The sequence below is a fragment of the Macrotis lagotis genome, chromosome 4 (assembly GCF_037893015.1).
Source record: "Macrotis lagotis isolate mMagLag1 chromosome 4, bilby.v1.9.chrom.fasta, whole genome shotgun sequence".
In the NCBI taxonomy this organism is placed as follows: Eukaryota; Metazoa; Chordata; class Mammalia; order Peramelemorphia; family Peramelidae; genus Macrotis; species Macrotis lagotis.
In genome coordinates, this window is record NC_133661.1 from 172,377,326 (window position 1) to 172,401,081 (window position 23,756).

Below are 23,756 nucleotides of genomic sequence, written 5' to 3' on the forward strand. Positions count from 1 at the left end.
TCCACTAACAATCGAAATATTGAATCTATTCCAAATGCATACTGGAGACTAATCTGAGACTTTTTTTCCCTCAAACAGGAAGTATCATAATGACTCATTCTTTTTTTGTACAAGATTTTTCTTAATCTACCAAATCAATAAATATTGGGCTATAGAGGCAAAATAAAATAGGCCAGACCTAAAAGAAATCATGCAGTGGGATAAGCAGGCTTTCTCCACTGTAAAGAGAAAAGCAAAGAACACCTTTTCTTTGTTTCATTTTTACTTTTTATGAACAAAAACACTTAAAAATTCCTAAATAACTTGAGCTCTAACTCAAGTTTGAGCTTCATTTTTGAACAACTAGTTGTACTCCAACAACTCATCCCAGAAAAAATCCTGGAAGTCTTTTTCTACACTTTACATTAAAATAATATTTCCAATAGCATAATTTTTGTAAATCACTACTTCTCAAACTGGAATTTAATGGAATGGGTCACAATGAATCAATGGCCTAGTCCATCACATAGCTACTTAATGTTATAGTAACTGGTTGTAGGGGCAGCTAGGTGGCGCAGCGGATAAAGCACAGGCCCTGGAGTCAGGAGTACCTGGGTTCAAATCTGGTCTCAGACACTTAATAATTACCTAGCTGTGCGGCCTTGGGCTAGCCACTTAACCCCATTGCCTTGCAAAAACTTAAAAAAAAAGTAACTGGTTGTAGTAACTGAAAAACTAACTCAGCTCTTAGTTATCCACAAACTCAACTAGGCTTTTCATTCTTTTGTGATTGGTGCTATCATCCTCTGCACCATTCATTCCCTTTAAAGCACCCTTTTCAGCAGAGTATTGCCTTCTATTTTACTAAGAAAAAAGGCCATTCACCTAAAGTCCCTTTTCTCCCTTACTCACTTATCTCAAAATCTGTAGATTACCCCTTCTTATTTTCTCCTTGGGGTCAGACTCAAGAATGCAGCCCTTCCCTTGACCAAGCTCTTCAGGCTTGTGCTCTTCACTTAAATGTGTCCATTTATTCCAGGAGTTTGACCCTTTGTGACCTCTTGTCTCCTTGTTTCATCTCTAACCCACCCAATCCCTTCCCAGCAGCCAAGAAATATGCCTTCAAGATTTTTCCATACCTTCAAGCTATTGTCCTAAATCTTTTCTCCCTTTCATAAGCAAACTCCTGGAAATTTTCATCTTATTTTTTGCTTCTGCTTCCCTCTCCCTTCTCAAATCTTTTTAATTTGGCTTCTGATTCCAAATTCTTCTGAAAGTATTCCCTCTAAGGTTATCTCAACTATTCAATGTTCCTCTCCCAATCCCTAGACTTCCTACAGCATGACAGTGACAAATGCTTCTTTTTGGACACATCTTCCTCCTAGCTCTATCTTGGTTCTCCTTCTGCTTGTATAACAATTCCTTTTCAGTCTCCTTTGCCAGATGATTATTCATACTATTGACCTTCAAATGTGTTCCCCAAGGTTCTCTGCTCTTTATATATATATTTGTCTGTATTCCTATAGATTCAATTACTATCTCTACACATGATTCTACAATCTTTATATCCAGTCCTAATCTCTCTCTCTCTGCCTGCTAAACAATACTCTGACTGTTCCACTGGCATCTCTTCACACATGTTCAAAATACAATTATCGTTTGCCTAAATCTAACCCTCCTCCAAAAGTACCTATTTCTGTCAGATGCACCATCAGGCTTCCAGTCATCCAGATTCACAAATTAGTCATTCTTGATTCTTCCCTTTCCATCATTTTCCTCCTCTCCCAATTATTAGCCAAGTCTTGTCACATGCCTCATATGTCCCTATCTCTCCATTCACAGCTAGTCTGGACTACTGAAATAAGGTAGTAGAATGGAAAGAGCACCGGATCTGTAGTCACAGGAACTGGAAACTGCAAATATCACTGCTACAAATCTTAATCTATCTGGATCTCAGTTTCCTCATCTGAAAAATGAGGAGGGTAAACTAGCTAACCTTCTCTAAGGTCCCTTCAAGCTCTAAATCTATGATTTCTATATCTAATCTCTACTCTTCCTCTAATCCACTCCACACTGAGTTGCCAACATAATATCCTAAGGCACAAGTCAGATCATGTCACTCCCTGGTCAAAAATCTCAAGCATTTAGAATAAAATACAAACTGGCATGTAAAACCTTTAATAATCTATTTCCAACTTACCTTTCTAGACTCTCCATTCAGAAACTTGACATTCCAACCAAACAAGCCTTCTAGTTGCCCTCCAACTTCATGAATTTCACCTCCCAATTCCACATAATACACTAGTTGAGGTCTTGTTTGGATTACACCCCAACCTTCCCTCTAATTTTTAGAATCTCTAACTTTCTTCAAGATTTAGCTCAAATACTATCTCTTTATGATGCCTTCCTGCTGTTGCCTAGCTGTTAGTACTTTTCCTCCTTAAGTTAGTTATCTGAACCTGTTGTATGCCCCTAATAAATATAATATTCTCAAAAATATTCTTAGAGCTTAGTACAACACTTGGCACATAAGCAGACTCCTAATACACATTTATTCAATCCTACTGTTAAATAGAGTCAAGTGAAACCAAGATGGCAGAGTAAAGGCAAGGACTCCAATGAGCTCTCTTCCAAACCACTCCAAATACTTTTGAATAATGACTCTGACCAAATTCTAGAGTGACAGAACTCACAAAATGAATGAAACAATTTTTCAGCCCAAGACAACTTGGAAGATCCAAGGGAAGTGTCTGTGGAGTAAACTGGTTCCTGACATCCACGAACAGACTGCAGGGCACCCAGGTCCTTTGGGGCACCTGGATCTGTGGCAGAGATGATAGTTTCCAGACCTCTAGTCCAGGGACTGCCAAGGACAATTGGGAAGGTCAGTAGGAAAACTCTGCCACATAAGAGTGAATGTGGAGCCCAGTCCAGCGCAGATCTCAGCGCAGATCCAGGCCTAGAGAATCAGAAGTAGGCCTGGGGAGCCACCTTGCTTCCATAGTGCTCAACCCATGGATAGTAAGGGGCGGGGGGGTGTCAAAGGAGATTCCAGGGATCTCTACTATCCCTGAGGCAGGACTTTGTCCTGAGGCTTTGTCCATACTCAGATACAAGTTACAGTCTGGAGCCCCAGTCTAAGGAAAAGGAGCAGAGACACAAAGTTTACTGCCTGCAGTGGTGTAGGGACCCTCCTCACAGTTCCAGGGCAGAAAGGAGAGCTTGTGGTCATCCACAACCAGAGCACAGGCAGGAAAGCAGTCATAACCTCTCATAAAGACCTTGGGGAAATTCTTGCAGATCCCTGAGTGGGGGGTGGGGGTAGGAATGGGGTATCCTTGAAAACAGCTCAAAAACCCTCAAAAGCTTGGGACAGTTCAACTTTCACCCTGGAAGCAGAGTGTCAAAAATCAAGTCATAGGCTAGGGAAATGAGCAAACAACAGAAGAAAAAAAATCTGACCAAGACAATTACTTTGGTCCTATAGAGAATCAAAATACACACTCAAAACATAACAAAGTCAAAGCTCCTACAACCAAAGCCTCCAAGAAAATATAAATTGGTCTCAGGCTATGGAAGAGCTCAAAAAAGATTTTGAAAATCAAGTAAGGGAGGTAGAGGAATAACTGGGAGGAGAAATGTGAGCAATGCAGGGAAAATCATGAAAACCTAGTCAGTACCTTGGAGACGGAGATTAAAAAATATTGAAGAAATTAACTTAAAATCTTAAAAAAAAATAACAAAATATATTATATATAATAATAAAAAACATAATAAAATAAAATAAAAAAATAACTTAAAAGCTTAAAAATCAGTTTGGATCAAATAGGAAAGGCAGTCCAAAAGGTCAATGAGGAGAAGAATGTCTTAAAAAGCAGAATTGACCAGATGGAAAAGGAGATACAAAAGGTCTTTGAAGAAAATAATTTCTTCAAATGTAGAATGGAGCTAAGGGAAGCTGATGACTTTGTGAGAAATCAAGAAACAATAAAACAAAACCAAAAGAATGAAAAACTAGAAGAAAATGTGAAATGACTCCCTGAAAAAAGATCCAGGAGAGATAATTTAAAAATCACTGGATTACCTTAAAATCATGACCAAAAAAGACCCTGGACTTCATTTATCAAGAAATTCTCCAGCAAAACTACCCTAATACCCTGGAAGCAGAGGGTAATATAGAAATTGAAAGAATCCACTTATCACCTCCTGAAAGAAATCCCAAAATGAAAACTGCCAAGAATATTACAGCCAAATTTCAGAACTCCCAAATCAAGGAGAAAATATTATAAGCAGCCAGAAAGAACAATTCAAATATCATGGAGCTACTATCAAGATAACACAAGATTTAGCAGCTTCTACATAAAAGCTCATAGAGCTTGGAATTTCATATTCCAGAAGGGAAAAGAGCTCGGACTACAACCAAGAATCAACAATTTCCTGTTGAAATGACCAGAGCTCGATAGAAAGCTTAATCTTCAAGTACAAGACTCAGGTTGGACAGGAAGGAAAAATTATGAGGGATTTAATGATGTTGAATTGCTTGCAAATCCTGCATGGGAAGATGATACTGAAATGAACTTTGTCATTTATTAGGGCAGTTAGAAGGAGCATATATAAACAAGGCACAGGAGAGAGTTGAATATGAAGGTAGAAGATATTAAAAAGTTGGAGTTAATGGGGGAGAAAGGAAATGTATTAAGAGAAAAGAAAAGGAGAGGAAGAAAGGGGTAAGCTATTTCACATAAAAAAGGCAAGAAAAAACTTTTACAGTGGAGTAGAAGGGGGGGAAGATGAAGGGGAGTTGGTGAGCCCTTCACTCTCATCAGAAGTGGCTCAGAGAGGGAATAACATACACATTTAATGATTATTAAAAAAAAATCTATCTTACCCTAGAGGAAAATAGGAGAGAAAAGGGATGGGAGAAAGGGGACAGGGGGAGAAGAGGAAGGGGTGTAGGTGAAAGAAGAGAGGGAAGACTGTGGGAGAGGGTGGTCAGATACAATACACTTTTGAGGAGGGACAGGATGAAAGGAGAGAATAGAATAAATGGGGATGGGAGGAATAGAATGGAAGGGAATATAACTAGCAATACCAACTGTGGGAAAAAAAAATGTTGAAGCAATTTCTCTGAAGCACTTATGATAAAGACAAAGCTGTTGATGTCTGAATACAGACTGAAGCATACTTTCTTTTTCTCACTTTATTTTTCTTGAAACGACCAGAGCTCAATAGAAAGGTTGATCTTCAAGTACAGGACTCAGGTGAAGGATAGAGAGGGTGGACAGGAAGGAAAAATTATGAGGGATTTAATTTGTGGTAGGGTAAACATACTTTTTCAACATGACCATTGTAGTAATGTTTTTTTAAGGTTACACATTTTTATTTAACACTAAGCAACCTTTTTCTCAATGGGGGGGTGAAGTGGGAGGAAGGGAGAGCATTTGGAATTTTGAAACTTACTTTTATATGTAGCGGGGGGGGTTAAAAATTAAATAAATTTAAAAATTAAAAAATAAGAATAAGAATATATCTATGACTTAATTTGACTTTTTTTTAAACTAATTAAAAGAGGCCAGGCCATTCTCTGCCCCATCTCTTACCTAGCCTTAATCACTGAAAGGGCACTGCCTCAGTCAAACTGATACTTGTTAAAGACTTTAGCTTAAAAAGGTCAAGGTCTTCCACTCCATCCAGGGTTATCTTTAGTTGTCTTTATCCATATTTGACCTGAACCCAGATGGTTTCAAAGAAAAAAGTAAGGCTAATGGCTTTGTACAATCCTCCCTCACTAAAATCCATTCACTTGCATGTCATGGCATCACATTTCTGATGTAATGGACCTCCTTCAAGAAAAGAACAAATACAATGTAAAGACTGGCAAACTGACTTCTTGGGGGGGGGGGGGGAGTAAGATTAGGGGGAAAAATTATAAAACTCAAAATAAATAAAATCTTTAATAAGAAAAGAACAAATAGTAACAATGACTTCTATGAACCTCCACTTCCTTATCTATGAAATAGGGATGACAACTGCTGACCATTTACAAGGATATTGTAAGGAAAGTTTTTCACAAAACTTCCAAAGATTTGGGGCAGCTAGATGGCGCAGTGGATAGAGCATTGGCCCTGGAGTCAGGAGTACCTGAGCTCAAATCTGACCTCAGACAATAATTACCTAGCTGTGTGGCCTTGGGCAAGCCACTTAACCCCATTTGCCTTGCAAAATCCTAAAACACACACACACACACACACACACACACACAAAAACAGTGATTTAAAAATGTGAACTAGCATCATTTTTATTACTTCCCCAATCTTCTACTGATGTATTATAGCTGTCCCACATGTTACATAAGCCTAATCCAGATTTTCATCACCTCTCATATGGATTTTTTTTGCAATATCTTCCAAAAAAGTCTACCTGCCTCAAATCTCTCCCCTTTCAATCTACTCTTCACAAGATTATCAGTGAGTTTCCTAAAATGCAAGTCTCACCATGTTATTCACTGGCTCCTACTACCTCTGGGATCAAACAAACACTTTAAAGCTCTTCCCAGTGCTAATCTAACCAACCTTGCTAGATAGACAACACTTTCTTTCCATACTTCATGTCTCAGTAAAAATAGTCTTCTTGTTCTCTCTCTCTCTCTCTCTCTCTCTCTCTCCTTTCTCTCTCTCCCTCTCTCTTCCCACTTCATCTTCCATTTCTGTGTCATTGCAATGGCTATCTCCTATGCTTTCTCTATAATCCTTCATCTCCTAGAATCCCTTTATTTCAAGATTCAGCTCAAGTATGGCCAGACTTCAGCAAAGCCTGGAAAATCTGTATACATTAACAGCGACATTGTATGATGATCAACTGCTCTTCTCAGTAGTACAATAATCCAAGACAATTCGAAAGGACTTGTGATATAAAATATCATCCTCATCCAGAGAGGAAACTATGGAATTTGAATGCAAACGAAAGCATACTATTTTCAATTTTATTGATTTTTTCTTTTTGTTCTGATTCTTCTTTCACAATGTGATTAATGCTGGAAATATGTTTCATGTAGTTATAAAAACACACATTTAACCTATATTAGATTACTCTCTGTCTAGGCGAGGGGGGAGGGAAGGAGAAAAATGTGGAATTCAAAATCTCATACCAAAAAAATGATTGTTGAAAACTAGCTTTACATGTAGCTGGAAAAATAAATAATAAATTTATTTTTAAAAAAGACTCAGCCGGGTAGCTAGGTGGCGCAGTGGATAAAGCACCGGCCCTGGAGTCAGTAGTACCTGGGTTCAAATCCAGTCTCAGACACTTAATAATTACCTAGCTGTGTGGCCTTGGGCAAGCCACTTAACCCCGTTTGTCTTGCAAAAACCTAAAAAAAAAGTTTCCAAAAAAAGACTCAGCACAAGCACCCCCTTTTATATGAAGCCTCTCCTAAATGCCACAACCAGTGTATTTATTTTGTGTGTGTGTACACACACACACACACACACACACACACACACATGCATGCAGATACATGATATCCCCAAACAGAAAGAAAGCTTCTCAAGGGAAGGGACTTGTTTCATTTTTCTCTTTATATTGCTAATACCTAGAACAGTGTCTAATACATACTAGGCACTTAATTAATTTATTGAATGATTTCTTCTAGTTTCTCTTAGATAAAAACAAAAAAAGGATCTAATTTCACTCTCATTTTAATATTTCAATAAATAGTAACAAGACTCTCAAAGAAACAGGTTTTTGAAATTTAAAATAAATATGAAAGAATTTTAAGAGAAGAATCTTGAAATCAGAAAAGGAGACTCTGGTAACTAAGTTTTTGAATACTTTTAGCTTCTAGAGAGGAATGTTTTGAAAAAAGGCTTTAAAAGGGACTATATTACAAAGCCATTCATATTGTTTCTCCAAACTATTCACCAGTCCTTAATCTTTGCCATTTCTTTCCATCTTTTCATTTTAGAAACAAATCTCCCATTTGTGGCTCTAACATTAATTAGCATGTCTTTTTAATAATGTACATTGTGCTCTGAATCATATAGCCAATACAACAATATTAGTAGAGATCCAATATAATACAATATAACAGTATAAGCATAACAAATAGTGATTTTATATGAAAAGATAATTTGCACAAAAGAATCTTTGAGGATTTCTGAACTCCCCCCCCAAAAAAAACTAACACAAACAGAAAAATTCCTTTTGAGCTATACAGACAATTTCTCCTTCTGAACAGCTTCAACCAGAAACTCTTTAACTGAATTTTGCAAATGAGAAGATGGACCAAATACCTGATACCTGAACTTTGGGAGGAAGGAACTGAAGAAACTACTTCAACTCTGTAGAGGTTGTGCTTCAAAGCACTGTTTCTAGACTCTGCAACTTAAAGGGAAAAGCCCAGGATATTAGACCTCCACCTAGCTAGAGGGATGAGAAGTACAAACAACTGGCTTTGAAGTGACTCTTTGCAGATGATATGATAGTATACTTAGTGAACCCAAGTAAATCATCCAAAAAACTCCTTGAGGGGCAGCTAGGTGGGACAGTGCATAGCCCTGGAGTCAGGAGTACCTGGGTTCAAATCCAGCCTCAGACACTCAATAATCGCCTAGCTGTGTGACCTTGGGCAAGTCCTTAACCCCATTGCCTTAAATTAAAAAAAAAATTAATAAAAAAAGAAATAGGAGTAATGGATCAGTGGATTAGAATAGGTTAAAAAAAAAAACAGCAGTAAATCACTACAGCAATCCACTGTTTGACAAATCCAAAGACATTAGCTTCTGGGACAGTATGGCAAAAACTAGGCATAGACCCACATCTCACACCCTATACTAAAATAAGGTCAAAATGGGTACAGGATTTAAACATAAACGATGACACCAGAGAGATAAATCAATAGACCAAGAATTACTCTATCTGATCTATGGAAAGGGGACAAATTTATGACCAAACAAGAAACAGAATACATTATAAACTGCAAAATGAATGATTTTGACTATATTAAATTTAAAAGGTTTATACTAATAAAATCAATGCTGCCAAAATTAGAAGGAAAGCAGAAAGCTGGGAAACAATATTCACAACTAGGAGTTCTGATAAAGGTCTCATTTCTAAAATATATAGAGAATTGCATCAAATTTATAAGGTTGCAAGTCATTCCCCAATTGATAAATGGTTAAAGGATATGAATAGACAGTTTTCAAATGAAGAAATTGAAGCTTTAAATATATGATCATATGAAAAAATGCTCCAAATCATTATTGATTAGAGAAATGCAAATTAAAACAGCTATGAGGTATCACCTCACACCTATCAGATTGGCTAAGATGACAAAAAGGGAAAATGATCAATGTTGGAGAGGTTGTGGGAGGATTGGGACATTAATTCTTTGCTGGTGGAGTTGTAAAGTAATTCAACTTTTTCTGGAGAGCAATATGGAACTATGCCCAAAGAGCAATAAAACTGTTCATACTCTTTGACCTAGCAATTCCAATTCTAGGCCTATACCCAGAAGAAGTCATAAAAAAGGGAAAATTCCAACACATTCCAAAATATTCAGAGCAGCTCTTTTTGTAGTGGCAAAGAATTGGAAATTGAGGAAATATTCATCAATTGGGTAATGGTTAAACAAGTTATGGTACATGAACATTATGGAATATTATTATTCTATTAAGAAACTATAAATGGTCGAACTCTAGAAAAGCATGGAAGGAATTACGACCTGAGGCTGAGAAAAGGGAGCAGAACCAAGAGCAATATACACATCAACAAAACATTGAACCTTGAAGGACTTGCTCATTCCATCAGTGCAACCATCGGGAAACAATTTTTGGGCTGTCTGCAAAGGAGAATGCCATCTGTATCCAGATAAGGAGCTGTGGAGTTTGAACAAAGTGCAAGGACTATTCCCTTCCCTTTAATTTGGAAAAAAAACAGATATCTTATTGTCTGATCTTGTTACCTCTTAGACTTCTCTTCTTTAAGGATATGATTTCTCTCTCATCACACCCAATTTGGATCAAGGTACAACATGGAAACAAAGTAAAGACTGACAGATTGCTTTCCATGGTGGGGGGGGGAGGGAAGCAAAATGGGGGGGAATTGTAAAACTCAAATAATATCTGTAATAAAAAGAAATTTAAAAAAAAACATTGATCAACCCTGTTGGATGTAGCTGCTCTCAGCAGTTCAGAGAACTAGGACAAACATATCAAAGCGGCTATGGACAATGCTATTCCCATCAAGAGGAAGAAAAAACCAAACCAAAACAAAAAATCCTTCAGAATCTGAGGAACACTAAATTTTTTTTTAAATATTTCTTATGTATTTCTCTCCCTTAATTCTAATTCCTCATACTGAAAATGGCTAACCTGTAAACATGATTAACAAAAATGTGTAAATAAAATATTAACCTGTTTGCCACTAAGGGGAAGGGAGTTAGAAATATACATAGACATATGTATAAATGTTAAAAAAAAACAAAACCTCTCACAACATGTATTTGGAAAAGGAAAACATCAATAAAGGAAGTAAAAAAGTAAATTATTTTATTTTATTTTTTTACAAAACAGGCTCTGCTTAGATTCCTCCTGTGTGGCCCCATAGCAAATTCTAAGTATGCCTCCCACTCTTAAGTTCTCTTTGCTTCCAATTTATACTACAAATATCTGCTAAACAAATCTTTAAAACAGTGTGCTTTTAATAAATGTTGCTAAAATATTTAATAATTTCCTATCACATCAAATTTCAACTCTTTACTGATTCTGGTTTGCAAACCCTTTATAATCTAGAACCATCCTACCCAAGGAAATTTAATTTCCCACTACTCTCCATTCCAGTTTAGCTAAACTTCTCACAAATGCACTAACGTTCATTTCATTCCCATCTTTTCCTTGGTCATGGTCGCTTGCTCTCTCCTTCCTTCCTGGCAATGGAGCTAAGTGACTTGCCCAAGGTTAAATAATTAGGCAATTATTAAGTATCTGAGGCCAAATTTGAACTCAGGCTCTCCTGACTCCAGGGCCTGTGCTCTAGGGATTTACCCTATAAATTGCACATGCACTTGTTAGGGATTCACCCTATAGATTGCACATGCATGACCTAACTGCCTGTTTCCTTATTCAGAGTGCTCTCCCTTTCTAAAAAAATTCTAACTAGCTCAAGTCCCACTTCCATGAAACCTTCCTTAACTACTTCCTGATCTTTTTCTCCCTAACCAAATCATAAACTTTTTTTTTATAAGGCAATGGGGTTAAGTGGCTTGCCCAATCACAAACTTTTCAAGGAGAGAAACTCTTATTTTCTATTTTAGTCTCCTCCCTCAGCACTAAACATAATAGCTAACAGCAAGCACTTAATAATTGTTGACTGAACCCCATAGATACTTCAGATGAAGTTAGTGTTGTCCCAATCTATCCCAGACTCCTGGGTGTTTGTAGCATTAGAATCACAGGATAGTTCAATCTTCTTTAACATCATCTAATCCAGGTGTTTTAACTTCATTTTTTTGATCAAGTCTCTGTTTGGCAATCTGGTGAAGTCTATGGATCCCCTCTCAGAAAAATGTTTTTAAATGTGTAAAATAAAAATATTTATGTTCCAAATTAACAGGGTCCCTGAAATCTATCATGAATCCCAGGATAAGAACATTTGATCTAGCCCAATCCTGAAATTTCATGAATGAAGAAACTGAGACCTGAAGAAGTAAAATGCATAATTAGCTTAGCTAGTTCAGCCAATGAGAAGTAGCATGGTATATGGTGGATAGAGCTAGACTAGGTATCAGGAAGACTCAAGTTCAAATCAGCCTCTGCCACACATGACTGTATGAATATGTAAGCTCTCAATGTCCCAGCCAACAGTTTAAAACCATAAACCAGTTACACAACAGTCATCATCTGCACTGGTACAATATAGACAGAACTGTCTTACTAGTAGTTCCTTATACCAATATCTTATACCAAATTATATTGAAAACAACCTCTTGGCAAATAGGATGGATAAAAACTTGCCATTTATAATAAAAAAGGAACCATTAAAAAGTCACCCTGGTAATAGCAGTTCACAATGATCAAAAGATATGAATAAACCATTTTCAAAACAAGATATGCATCATGTTAACAATCACTTGAAAAATGTTCAACTTCACTACTAATCAAGAGAGATTAAAAATCAAAACAACTTTGAGGTACTCCTTCATATCAAATTGGCAAGTAGAAATAAAAGCAATAAAATTCCATGATAGAAAGGTTGAATCAAAACAGATACACTCATTTTCTTCTAGCAGAACTGCAAATCTTGTAGAATTTTTCTCAATATTCAAAACAAATTAGTATATAATTATATTCTTGGATCTGATAATTTCTTTGTTAGGGATTTACCCTATAGATTGTACATGCTATAGGATACAATCATGTTTTGGTTAATTTTGCTGAATTGCTTCCCCTTCTCCCCCCTTATAAAATCTTAGTTACAAAAGACAAACTTTATTTAAATAAGATCCATTTTAGAAAAGTCAAAACCAGATAAAGTATAACTATAATCATGTGAGGAAAAGTGAGTGAAAATGGACACAGAAATGCACAAAAATGCAAACTTTGAAAATATACAGTATTTTAATACTTTATACAATGAAATAAATTCATTTAAATACAGTTATATAGCAAGTGTAGTTATTTGTATTGATTTCACCGGGCTGCTCACAAAAAGTTTCTGATAACTGGACTATTTGGATGGCATAGTTAAATGAAAAGAAAAAACAAAAACTGGAATATGAAACAAAATCTTTGGAAAAACAGAAGCTGAGAAAAAAACTCAGGAATCAGTAGGATAAAACTTGAAAATTACATTAAAGTCAGAATTCATTTACTGTTCTAGGTTTCAACTTGGCTCCTACACCACTATTTAATATGCTCAGATTTCCATCTTAAAAATAAAACAAATAAAAATTAAACAATAACAACAAAAAAACCCTTTACTTGAACCTGCCATCCCTAAAGTTATCATTCTATCTTTCCTTCCCTTTCATAGCCAGACTCCTAAAAAGTCATCTATACTGGTTCTCTTAATTCCTTACATCTACTCACTTGTCAGTCCCTTGAAAACTGATTTCCAACCATACTATCCAATATAACCTGACCGCTACGAAGTTTTCTTGTAATTTCTAAATGGATGACTTTTGCTTAGCCCTTATCCTTCCTGGCCTATCTGTAGTTTTTAAACACTGCTGACCATCCCAATCTTTCTTCCTGAATACTTTCCCTCCCTGTTCTCTCTCTCTTAGTTCTTCTAGTTTTAATCATTCTTTCTCAGCCTCCTTGGCTGATTGTATCCATTTCTTTTCTTCTATATATGGAGGTACCCTAGAATTCTGTCCTTAGGTACTCTTCTATCTCTCTATGATATCTTTTTTGGTGATACCATTATCTTCATGGGTTCAATGATCATCTTTCTGAAATTAAACCAAGATCCACATTATCTTCATTTCTCTCCTAAGTTCCACTCTTATACCACCAAATATCTGCTGAATATCTCCTTCTAGATATTCTTTAACTTGTTCAAAACAAGACAATTTCTTTAATTGAAACACAAATTCTCTTCTTAAAATCCCTATTTCTATTAAGGGGATCAGCATCCTCCCAGTTATTCACAACCTGGATCATCCTCTTGACTTGCTCCTCTTTCACCCTCCATGACCTGTTGGTCACCTAGCTTCACTTCACAGGTCACTACAGGTCGCTTCATAGCAAGTCTCACTTCTATCCCCACCCTCTTACTCACAAGGCCATAGCCCTAATGCAGGCCCTTGCTACCTCACCTGGCCTCCAAATTAATACCTGTTTCCTAAGTCTCTCCCCCTCTCCAATCTATCATCCACAGCTGCCAAAATGATGTTCTTAAAATAGATCTATGGCCATCTCACTCCCCTACTCAAAATGCTTCAGTGGTTCCTATTACCTTTAGGATAAAAAAAAAAAATTTGTTTTTCACATTTAAAGTCTTTCACAACCTAAAGCCAAATTATCTTTCTTGAATGATATCATAAAACTCCACCTTACCCACTCTATATTCCAGTTAAACTAGCCATTTTGTTCCCCATATACAACATTCTACTCCTTTGTATAGGCTATTCCTTAAGCTTTCAACATCCTCTCTCCTCAGTCCCACTTCTCAGAATCCCTAACTTTCAAGACATGGATCAAGTGTCACTTCCCACATGAGCCTCATGATCAATCTGGCTATTAGAACCTCAACCACTAAATTATTTTCTATTTATGTTGTGTCAGTCTGTACTGTGCATACCTGAAATAAGTTTCAGATTAAGAAGTAGTTACAAGTAAACTGAGGTAATCGAGTAGGAATATGTGAAAGATATTTTAAGTACCTCCTCCTCTTGACTGCGGTGGAATACTGCATGAATTACGACCTGTGATTGATGAGTTAATTGATGTTGCTACACTTTTTTCTTTTTTTAATCTGTTACTTTGGGATGGCTTTCAGGGTAGGGGATGGGGAGGCTACATTCATGTCATGAAAACATAGCAATAAAAATGTTAGCAACAATTAATAAGAATTTATTAAGCACTTAGTTTGTGACAGAATGTGGGGCCTTCAGTGTCAGGAAGATTTAAATTCAAACCTAAGGTTTAAGCTCTGTTTTGTCTGTTTCGTCAATTGCAAATTGGGGATCATAACAACACAAGATTGAGAGTAAATGAGATAATATTTATAAAGCACTTAATAGAGTGCCAGGTATCTAAGTGTTATTTGTTCTCTTCTCCCCTCCCCCCAGGACTTAGGACACAAAGGCAAAAACCTGCCCTCAAGGAGTTTATGGAAGGACATGTAAATAACTACGAACAAACAAATTTAGAACTAAAGTATATGAAGGTGATCTGAAAGGGAAAGTCATTAGCATCTGGGCAGATCAGGAAAGGAGGCCAGGATAAATAAGACAACAGAGCATTTCATTTAAGGGAGACAGTTCAATGCATAGGCTGGAGATGGAATATCCTGTTCCACATACTGCAAGTGGCCTTAAAAAGCCATAAAAGCAACCTTAATGTTGCTCACTTGTTTTCCCTGGAAGAGTTTTCACAAACACTAGTTGAGTGTGTGGAAGGAATTAAAGTGTAAGACTAGAAAGGCAGAGAGAGATTTCAATACCAAAGAGATGGATCTTCCATTTGATACTGGAGGTAACAGAGAACCTCTAAAATTCACTAAGTAGGATAAATTTATAGTTAGTCCTATGCTGTTCAGGGATTCCCAAACAAAGCCATAAAAACGGCCTTTTATCCAGGAGAGTTTTCATAAAAAGGTGATGCTACCTAGAGACTATTTTTCCTTCTTTATTTTTCAGGGACTCCCCATTGATTATTATCCTTCCTCACCTCTAGCCCTAATGATCTTTTTTTTGGGGGGGGGGGAGTTGCAAGGCAGTGGGGTTAAGTGACTTGCCCAAGGTCACACAGCTAGGTGATTAAGTGTCTGAGGTCACATTTGAACTCAGATCCTCCTGACTCCAGGGCCAGTGCTCTATCCACTGCACTACCTAGCTGACCCCCTGATGATCTTTCTTCAAAGATCTTTCAACCTAGAAGTTATCAATACAACAAAAGGGACAAAAATAACACAAAATATTTCCCTCTGCTCAGCAGAAGTAAGAGGACCTTCCAGATGTAAAATACTGTATGTTATTAGATATAGTGACTGGTTATGCTCATGTTTTCTTTTCTGGTTACAAAAAAGGGTCTGATAAGGAAAGGGGAAATTGGGGGAAATGTTTATGATATAAAACAAAAGGAATCAGTAAAATTTTTTTAATTGTTCTCTGAGCCAATGAAATGTAAAACTCAGAGACTGTTCTAAGGAAAATGGGGATGCACTGGAACATAAAAGGCTAATAAAAACATTACATATAGCCAGTATTTTCTCTAATGTTTTTCAACCAAACAGAGATTTTTAGACTGTTGTTGGTAAAACTTGAAGGAACATCTGAGGAATGGAAAGAGTTCCTCCCTTTTGGAGCTCTATTTGTAATACTACTCTAATTTGCAATATTACCACTAACTACCACAACCATCTTTCTCCAAAGATTCACTTGAAATAGGAGTCTGGTGACAGGAAAAAGAGGAGGAAGAAGGCAAACTTACCTTATTATCAGGAAGCAAAAGCAACTACTTAAGGAATAATTCACTCATATTTGTGTAAGAGAATATTTCTATTAAGCTTATTGACAGAAGTTACTCTAATTAGATTTCCTTTATTGATATTTAACTTTATTGAAATCTTTAGGAAATTCCTTTGTATTTTATATATATATATATATATATATATATATACACATACATGTATGTATCTACATATACATAAACACATATACAAAATTTATTTTTTTATTCTGAATTGGACACCAAACGAAATGAGCATTTCCATTTACAAACTAAAAGAGAAAAAGGCTTGTATTTATAAAACTATGTAGATCAGTTGCATACAGCCTGATGATGACACTTATCCTACATTCTTTTTCTCATCAGGAAGATGATGCCATGAGAAGCACATGAATTGGATTTGAATGAGGGAGGTACCGTGCTAAGTCACCAGCCTCATTTTCTCCTCTAGTGCCATCTGGATCCAGAGTCAGATTTAAATCCGGAAATAGCTCTGGAGGAGAGTCAATCAGGATTAAGTAACTTGCCTAAGGTCACACAGCTACTATGTATCTAAGGCTGGATTTGAACTCAGATTCTCCTAACTTCAAGGCCAGTGCATTATCCACTTCATTATCTGAGTGCCTAAGATGCCATCTGGATACCCTTTAAGTATATAAGAGCACGTGACTTTTCAAAGTTCTCTCTTGTCTGTTTCCTTCTATTCTTTTCTATGCATTTAAAAAAAAACGCTTCAACAATCCTTTTTTCTTTCTTTCTTTCTTTCTTTTTTTAAGGTTTTTGCAAGGCAAATGGATTTAAGTGGCTTGCCCAAGGCCACACAACTAGGTAATTATTAAGTGTCAGAGGCCAAATTTGAACTCAGGCACTCCTGACTCCAAGGCTGGGGCTCTATCCAGTATGCCATCTAGCTGCCCCTTTTCTTTTTTGACAACCCTAGAACTATTCCTGGTTCTTCCTCTCTAACTCCCCCCACCAAAAAAGGAAATTGAAAAACTAAAAACAAAATATTTGCAACGAATAAGCATAATCAAGCAAAATAAGTTCGTAGCCAAGTCTGAAAACAGGTCTCAAACCTGCCCATTGAGTCAATTACCTCTTTGTCAGGCCCTGGGCAGTATATAAGTAAATAAGAGTCTTTAAGTCTTTCAAAGTTATTTGTAAAAAAACCCTTTGAAATATAAATAATTACTTACCATTCCTTTTCTAGGAAAAAATTTAAATGGAAAAAAAGTTTTGGTTCAGTCTCAGTCTATTTCCAGATGGAATAGGGGTTCAGAAAGAGTTTACAATTTAGTAAAATGAATAAGAATTGTCTGGATTATAACTGTCATGCAAGGTTCTGATTCCACTCTTTTAATAAGGCTTCATTTTTGTTGTTGTTGTGAATTTCCACAACTTTAAACATGTTTTCAGATAGTCAAATATGAATAATATGGGGATCTATAATTTTTCTATTCCCCCCACATTATTATAAGGAATCAAACTGACTACAGATAACTTGTTTCATAAAATATATTATTTATGAGTATAAGTCTGGCCTTAGAGGCAGGAAGATCTGAGTCTGAAACCTGCTTCACATGCTGGTCCTCCACAGACAAGTCACTTTCCTTCTCTAACTTCAATTTCCTCATCTGTAAAATGGGAATATTAATACCAATAGTATCTAACTCACATAGTTAAGAGACCAAAAATAGAACTTTGCAAATGCTAAAGTACCACATAAAGGTCAGTTATTTTTATCAAAAGAAAATTTTAATTCTTCACATTTTCCTTATACGGTGTTTGTCTTGTTTTTATAGATCACTAGTGGCTCAAAAGAGCTTCCTAGTCTAGTAGTCTCACATTTCTTTCATTCTTGCCTTTTACTTTTGGTGTAAAGAATCCAGATCAAAAAATGGTAATGAATAGGTGAGAAGAAATAGATTAGAGAGATAAATCAAGAAATGACAAGGAAAATTCTGACAAAAACAATTTATTCTTCAACTAACACACTAATTTCAGAACCTAAGAACCCTTTTGTGGTTGTCCATTACTCTTTCTTTCTTCTATTGTTTTTCAGACTTTTCCTCCCTCTGCCTCTATTACATCATAACTGATATTTACCTAACAATTAGGTTTATAAATGATTTATACATATGATATCTTATTTGATTTTTATGTGATAGGTACCATAGCTATTATTTCTCCAGATAGGGTAACAGACTTAGAAAGGGTTGTGCTCATGGCACACAATTAATAAGCAAAGTTGGAATTAAGAGTGTGGGTCTCTCCTGACTTTAAGTGCTGTATTACCTTCATTATATCCAGTGAATCTGTCAACAAACATTTATTAAGTACCCAATACATGCTAGGGAAAGGATAGGCCATGCCCTTAAGGAGCTCACAATCTATGGTGGAGACAAGCATACAAATATATAGAAACAAGCTACATTTAGGTTAAACAGGAAATAATTAAATGGAATTAAGAAGGGCTGGGAAAACCTTCCTGTAGAAGATAAATTTTTGGCTGGGACTTGAAGGGAGCCAGGAGGTGTCTTTTTCTTCTTGTCTATGTCTCTAACAATCGGAAAGAACCTCAAAAGTCATCTCCAACCTATAAATGCTCTTCACAACAGAGGTTCTTATCATGGAGTCTAGAGACAGATTTAAGGGGGGGTCCATGAACTTGGATGGGGGAAAAAATTTACAACTTTATTTTTAGTAAGCTTTAATTGAAATATAACATTTTCTTCATTAAGAATGTAAGCAGGGATGGCTAGGTGGTGCAGTGGATAGAGAACCGGCCTTGGAGTAAGGAGTACCTGAGTTCAAATCAGGCCTCAGACACTTAATAATTACCTAGCTGTGTGGCCTTGGGCAAGCCACTTAACCCCATTGCCTTGCAAAAACTAAAAAAAAAAAAAAAAAAAAAAAAAGCAGCACTATTCTGAGAAGGGTTCCATAGGTTTCATCAGACTATCAAAGGGTCCATGTCACAATTCCTCCTCTATAACAATCCCAACAAGTGAATCAAGATTCTGCCTAATGGGAAACTAATTCATAAGGGGAACCATTCCACTTAATAAATGCTTGTTAACTTGACTTGCCTATCTTACAATACACTATGACCCCTCTTCTTTTTCTCTCCTAACTTGAAGGATAGGGTTAATGTAGAGGATTGTTGAAGGATGTGATGAAAGGTAAAGTGTGTGGGATTTGGAGTCAAGAGATTAGGTTCAAATTCTAAATCTCCTACTTACTACCTATTGGACCTTTAGCAAATCATTACACCTCTGTTTCCCCATTTGCAAAATAAGGGGATTTTTATGAATTTTATGGATCACTCAAGATCTAAATTTATGATCCTAAGATTGCAAGCCAAACTGACCTCGTCCTCGTTTAGAAAAGGAAATGGAACTTATTGTCTCTGTGTGCTGTCAATCTTGACAATGTCAAAAGACACCACACTTTAAATCAGCCCAAATCTCTCAACTCCAGGTCTAAAATACCAATGCTTGCTAGATACCTGCATGGATATCTTATTACTATCTCAATCACAATCTACCAAACTTGCTCTAGAGGAATTTTAGACATAAAATTAGGAATATTCATCAAATTAATTGTTTTTAAATCCTTTTCATACAATGAAGGGATAAATATATAAAACTAAGAGCTGTTAGGTGGTAAAGGGGGATATGCTGCTGAGCTTGGAGTCGGGAAAACTCATTTTCCTGAGCAAGTCAATTAATACTGCTTGTCTCAGTTTCCTCATTTGTGAAATGAGCTGGAGAAGAAAATAGCCAATCACTCCAATATTTCTGCCAAGAAAATCTCTACTGGGGGTCAGAAAGGCTCATACACAACTGAACAATACCACAAAACTAGGAAGGTTTAAAACAACATGGGATGGGGGTGGGTAGCTAGGTGGTGCAGTGGATAGAGCATCAGCCCTCGAGTCAGGAGTACCTGAGTTCAAATCTGGCCCCAGACACTTAATAATTACCTAGCTGTGTGGCCTTGGGCAAGCCACTTAACCCCCATTTCCTTGCAAACAAACAAATAAAAGAAAAAAAACCCCAAAACATGAGATGGGGTGGCTAGGTGGTGCAGTGGATAAGAGCACTGTCTCTGGAGTCAGGAGGAACTGAGTTCAAATCTGGGCTCAGGCACTTAGATGTGTGGCCTTGGGCAAGCCCACTGCCTTGCAAAAGAAAAAAAGAACATGGGATAGATAGTAGAAAAAGCAGCCGATTTGGGGGTCAGAAGACATGAATTTTAGTCTTGGTAAATCTAAGCAATCATTTGAGTTTTAGCTTCCCCATCTGCAGCACTGAGGTTACAGCAAAATGTAGAAAGTACTTTACAAAATGCTAGAGTATTACATATTCCAAAAGTCCTAGTTTTAACCTTATATTGATGTAACCTGTTATGAAAGGAAATTGACAGACTCAAAGGCTTTAAAAATAGGAAGGGACTTCAAGCCAATACTCTCCCCATTTTACAATTCAATTCAACTTACATGGATTAATGCATATCATGTACAAGGTACTGTTTTTGTTTGCTTGTTTTGTCTTTCTTTTTATTTCAGGTGATTAAGAAGTGCCTGAAACAACATATACACATATATGTTTAGTAAATGCCTGCTTATTACAAGAGCTTAAGATGAAAAACATTTCCTGTCCTCAAAGAGCTTCCCTTGTGGAAAGGCCAGATAGCAAGCCAAAAGAGATTAGGAGTATGTATGGTTCAAGGTATTCTTGGACTCTCTTCTATTATTCCTTTTTGCTTCGGCTTTCATCCCACTGGAAAGGAAATTCATCATTCTATAATAAAAGGGTTATTCTCTTAACTTAGTTATAAAGGTAGGAAAATAATAAATGCGCAGATAGTGCCTCTAATTCTACAGTGGAAAAGGTGGAAGAAGGTGCTAGAGGACTCCAAAACTAATTTTTAAGGCTGAATATAAATGGAACGACTAGTCATTGATTAAAACTATGGAAAGATGAGCTGTAGGACTCCTGGATGAGGAAAGCCAAAGCACACACACAACCGGAACACGGTATCCTGTCCAGTTTCTGCATTAATCTCCTGTCCACACGCCTGTTTCCTGCTCAAGTCCTGACCTCCCGGCGACTTTTCGCTATAAGAGAAGCAAATCCGAACAAAACAACAAACCGGGGCAGTTTGGTATTCTACCTGTTGAACAGGATTTTTAGAAAGGAAACCTCAACTTCTGGCAGGCACACGCCCCGTGACGTAAGCGTGCCCTCCGGACTGCTGCACCGCGGGGCACGGGGCAGCGCGGGAGCGTGAGATCCGGTGCCACCGCAGAGCCCGGGCCGTGGCAGCCGGGTGGGCGCGGCGCCCCCGGCCCGGCCTGCCGCAGGCGGGGCGCGCGGGGCTGCCGTCCGGTCCGGGCTTCGGGCCGGGCCCAGGGGCGCGGGCAACGCCCAGCCGGCCCCACTTCCTCCCGCCGCCGCCGCCGGATGCGCCCCCCGAGAGCCCGCCGGGCTGCGGCCGGAGGAGGCGAGGCAGGGCGAGAGCCGCTCCCTCCGCAGCCACCGCGGCCTGACTTCCTGGAAAGCTCCGGGGGGCGCTTACCTGACGCCCGCCAGGGCCGCCGCCGCCGACGCCCACTTTCTAGGTCTCCAGTCCCCCGATGCTCCGCTCGGACCCCACGCCCGGAGCCCCGCGGCAGCTGCACCGAGTCTCAGCCGGCTGCTCCCCAGGGCTCCGGCCCCACTCCTGCCCTCCCCGCCTGCGCGTGCGCAAACGTGCTTCTAACGAGCGCGGCCTTATGGGAATTGTAGTCCTGGGATCCGAAGTTTAGAACCGCAAACCTGGTAGAGAAGATGTTGACAGATGAGGAAACTGAGGCCCAGTGAGGGTAAATGACTCATCCGAGGGCTCACAACTTAACCTGGAATCGGAGTTTGGAAAACTGGAGTTTGGAATTTAGAGAATATGGAATCCAACCCTTCCCTTCAATTTCCAGATGAATAAACTGCGGCATTGTGAGGTTAAATGACTTTCCCAGGGTCACACAGATAGTAAAAGCATGAGGCTGGATTCTTTTTTTTTATTTTAACTAAAAGATTTTATTTATTTTGAGTTTTACAATTCTTCCCCTGATCTTACTTCCCTCCCCCATCCCCCACAGAAGGCAATTTGCCAGTCTTTACATTGTTTCCATGGTATACATTGATCCAAATTAAGTGTGATGAGAGAGAAATCATATCTTTAAGAAAGAAACATAAAGTATAAGAGATAACAAGATCAGACAATAAGATATCAGTTTTTTTCTTCCCTAAATTAAAGGGAATAGTCCTTGACCTTTGTTCAAACTCCACAGCTCTTTCTCTGGATACAAGATGGTATTCACTACCGCAGACAGCCCCAAATTGTCCCTGATTGTTGCACTGATGGAATGAGCGAGTCCATCAAGGTCGATCATCACCCCCATGTTGCTGTTAGGGTGTACAGTGTTTTTCTGGTTCTGTTCATCTCACTCAGCATCAATTCATGCAAATCCTTCCAGGCTTCCCTGAAATCCAGTTCCCCTGGTTTCTAATAGAACAATAGTGTTCTGGGGCAGCTAGGTGGCATAGTGGATAAAGCACCCACCCTGGAAAAAGAACAATAGTGTTCCATAACATCTATACACCACAGTTTGCTAAGCCATTCCCCAATTGAAGGACATTTACTTGATTTCCAGTTCTTTGCCACCACAAACAGGGCTGCTATGAATATTTTTTTGTACAAGTGATGTTTTTAACCCCTTCTCATCATCTCTTCAGGATATAGATCCAGTAGTGGTATTGCTGGATCAAAGGGTATGCACATTTTTGTTGTCCATTGGCATAGTTCCAAATTTCTCTCCAGAAAGGTTGAATGAGTTCACAGCTCCACCAACAATGTATTAGTGTCCCAGATTTCCCACATCCTTTCCAACATTGATCATTGTCCCTTCTGGTCATATTGGCCAGTCTGAGAGGTGTGAGGTGGTACCACAGCAAAGCTTTAATTTGCATTTCTCTAATAAGTAATGATTTAGAGCAATTTTTCATATGAGTATGGATTGCTTTGAACTCCTCATCAGTAAATTGCCCTTGTATATCCTTTGACCATTGTCAATTGGGAAATGAGACTGGATTCTAACCTAGATCTTCTTAACCCTAACTTGATCCAAACCTTACTCCCTATAAGATAGCCTAGAAATTTAATAATGTACTTTCATATAACACTTTAAGATTTACAAAGCACTTTCCCTCACAACTGTCCTTTGGGATAGGTAGCGAAAGATGGGGAAACAGGTTTGGGACTTAAGTGACTTGAGGAGGGTCATACAGAGTCCAGTTTCAATCAAGTTCAATAAACAGTTATTAAGAACTTTACTAGAGCAACCAGTATGGAGTGGATAGGATAGGCCTAGAATGAGAAGGTCCTGAGCTCAGGATGGAGTACAAGTCAGGAAGGGAGGTATAAAAGGAATTTTACCATAAGCAAAGTACTAATTACTAGGGATTGTTGTCTGTTGTTTCAGTCATATCCAACTCTTCCTGATCTTATTTGGGGGTTTTTTTTTGGCAAAGATACTAGAGAGGTTGGCCATTTCTTTCTCCA

At 37.9% G+C, this 23,756-nt stretch overlaps 1 protein-coding gene across 1 annotated transcript in view; it reads right to left on the reverse strand.

Moving 5' to 3' along the window:
• Positions 1-21,842, reverse strand: part of TMOD3 (tropomodulin 3) — a 95,243-nt gene extending 73,401 nt beyond the window's left edge. Inside the window, exon 1 of the mRNA XM_074234672.1 lies at positions 21,735-21,842. The gene's annotated coding sequence lies outside the window, so the exon portion shown is untranslated. The remainder of the gene's footprint in view (positions 1-21,734) is intronic.
• Between the last annotated feature and the right edge of the window lie 1,914 nt (positions 21,843-23,756).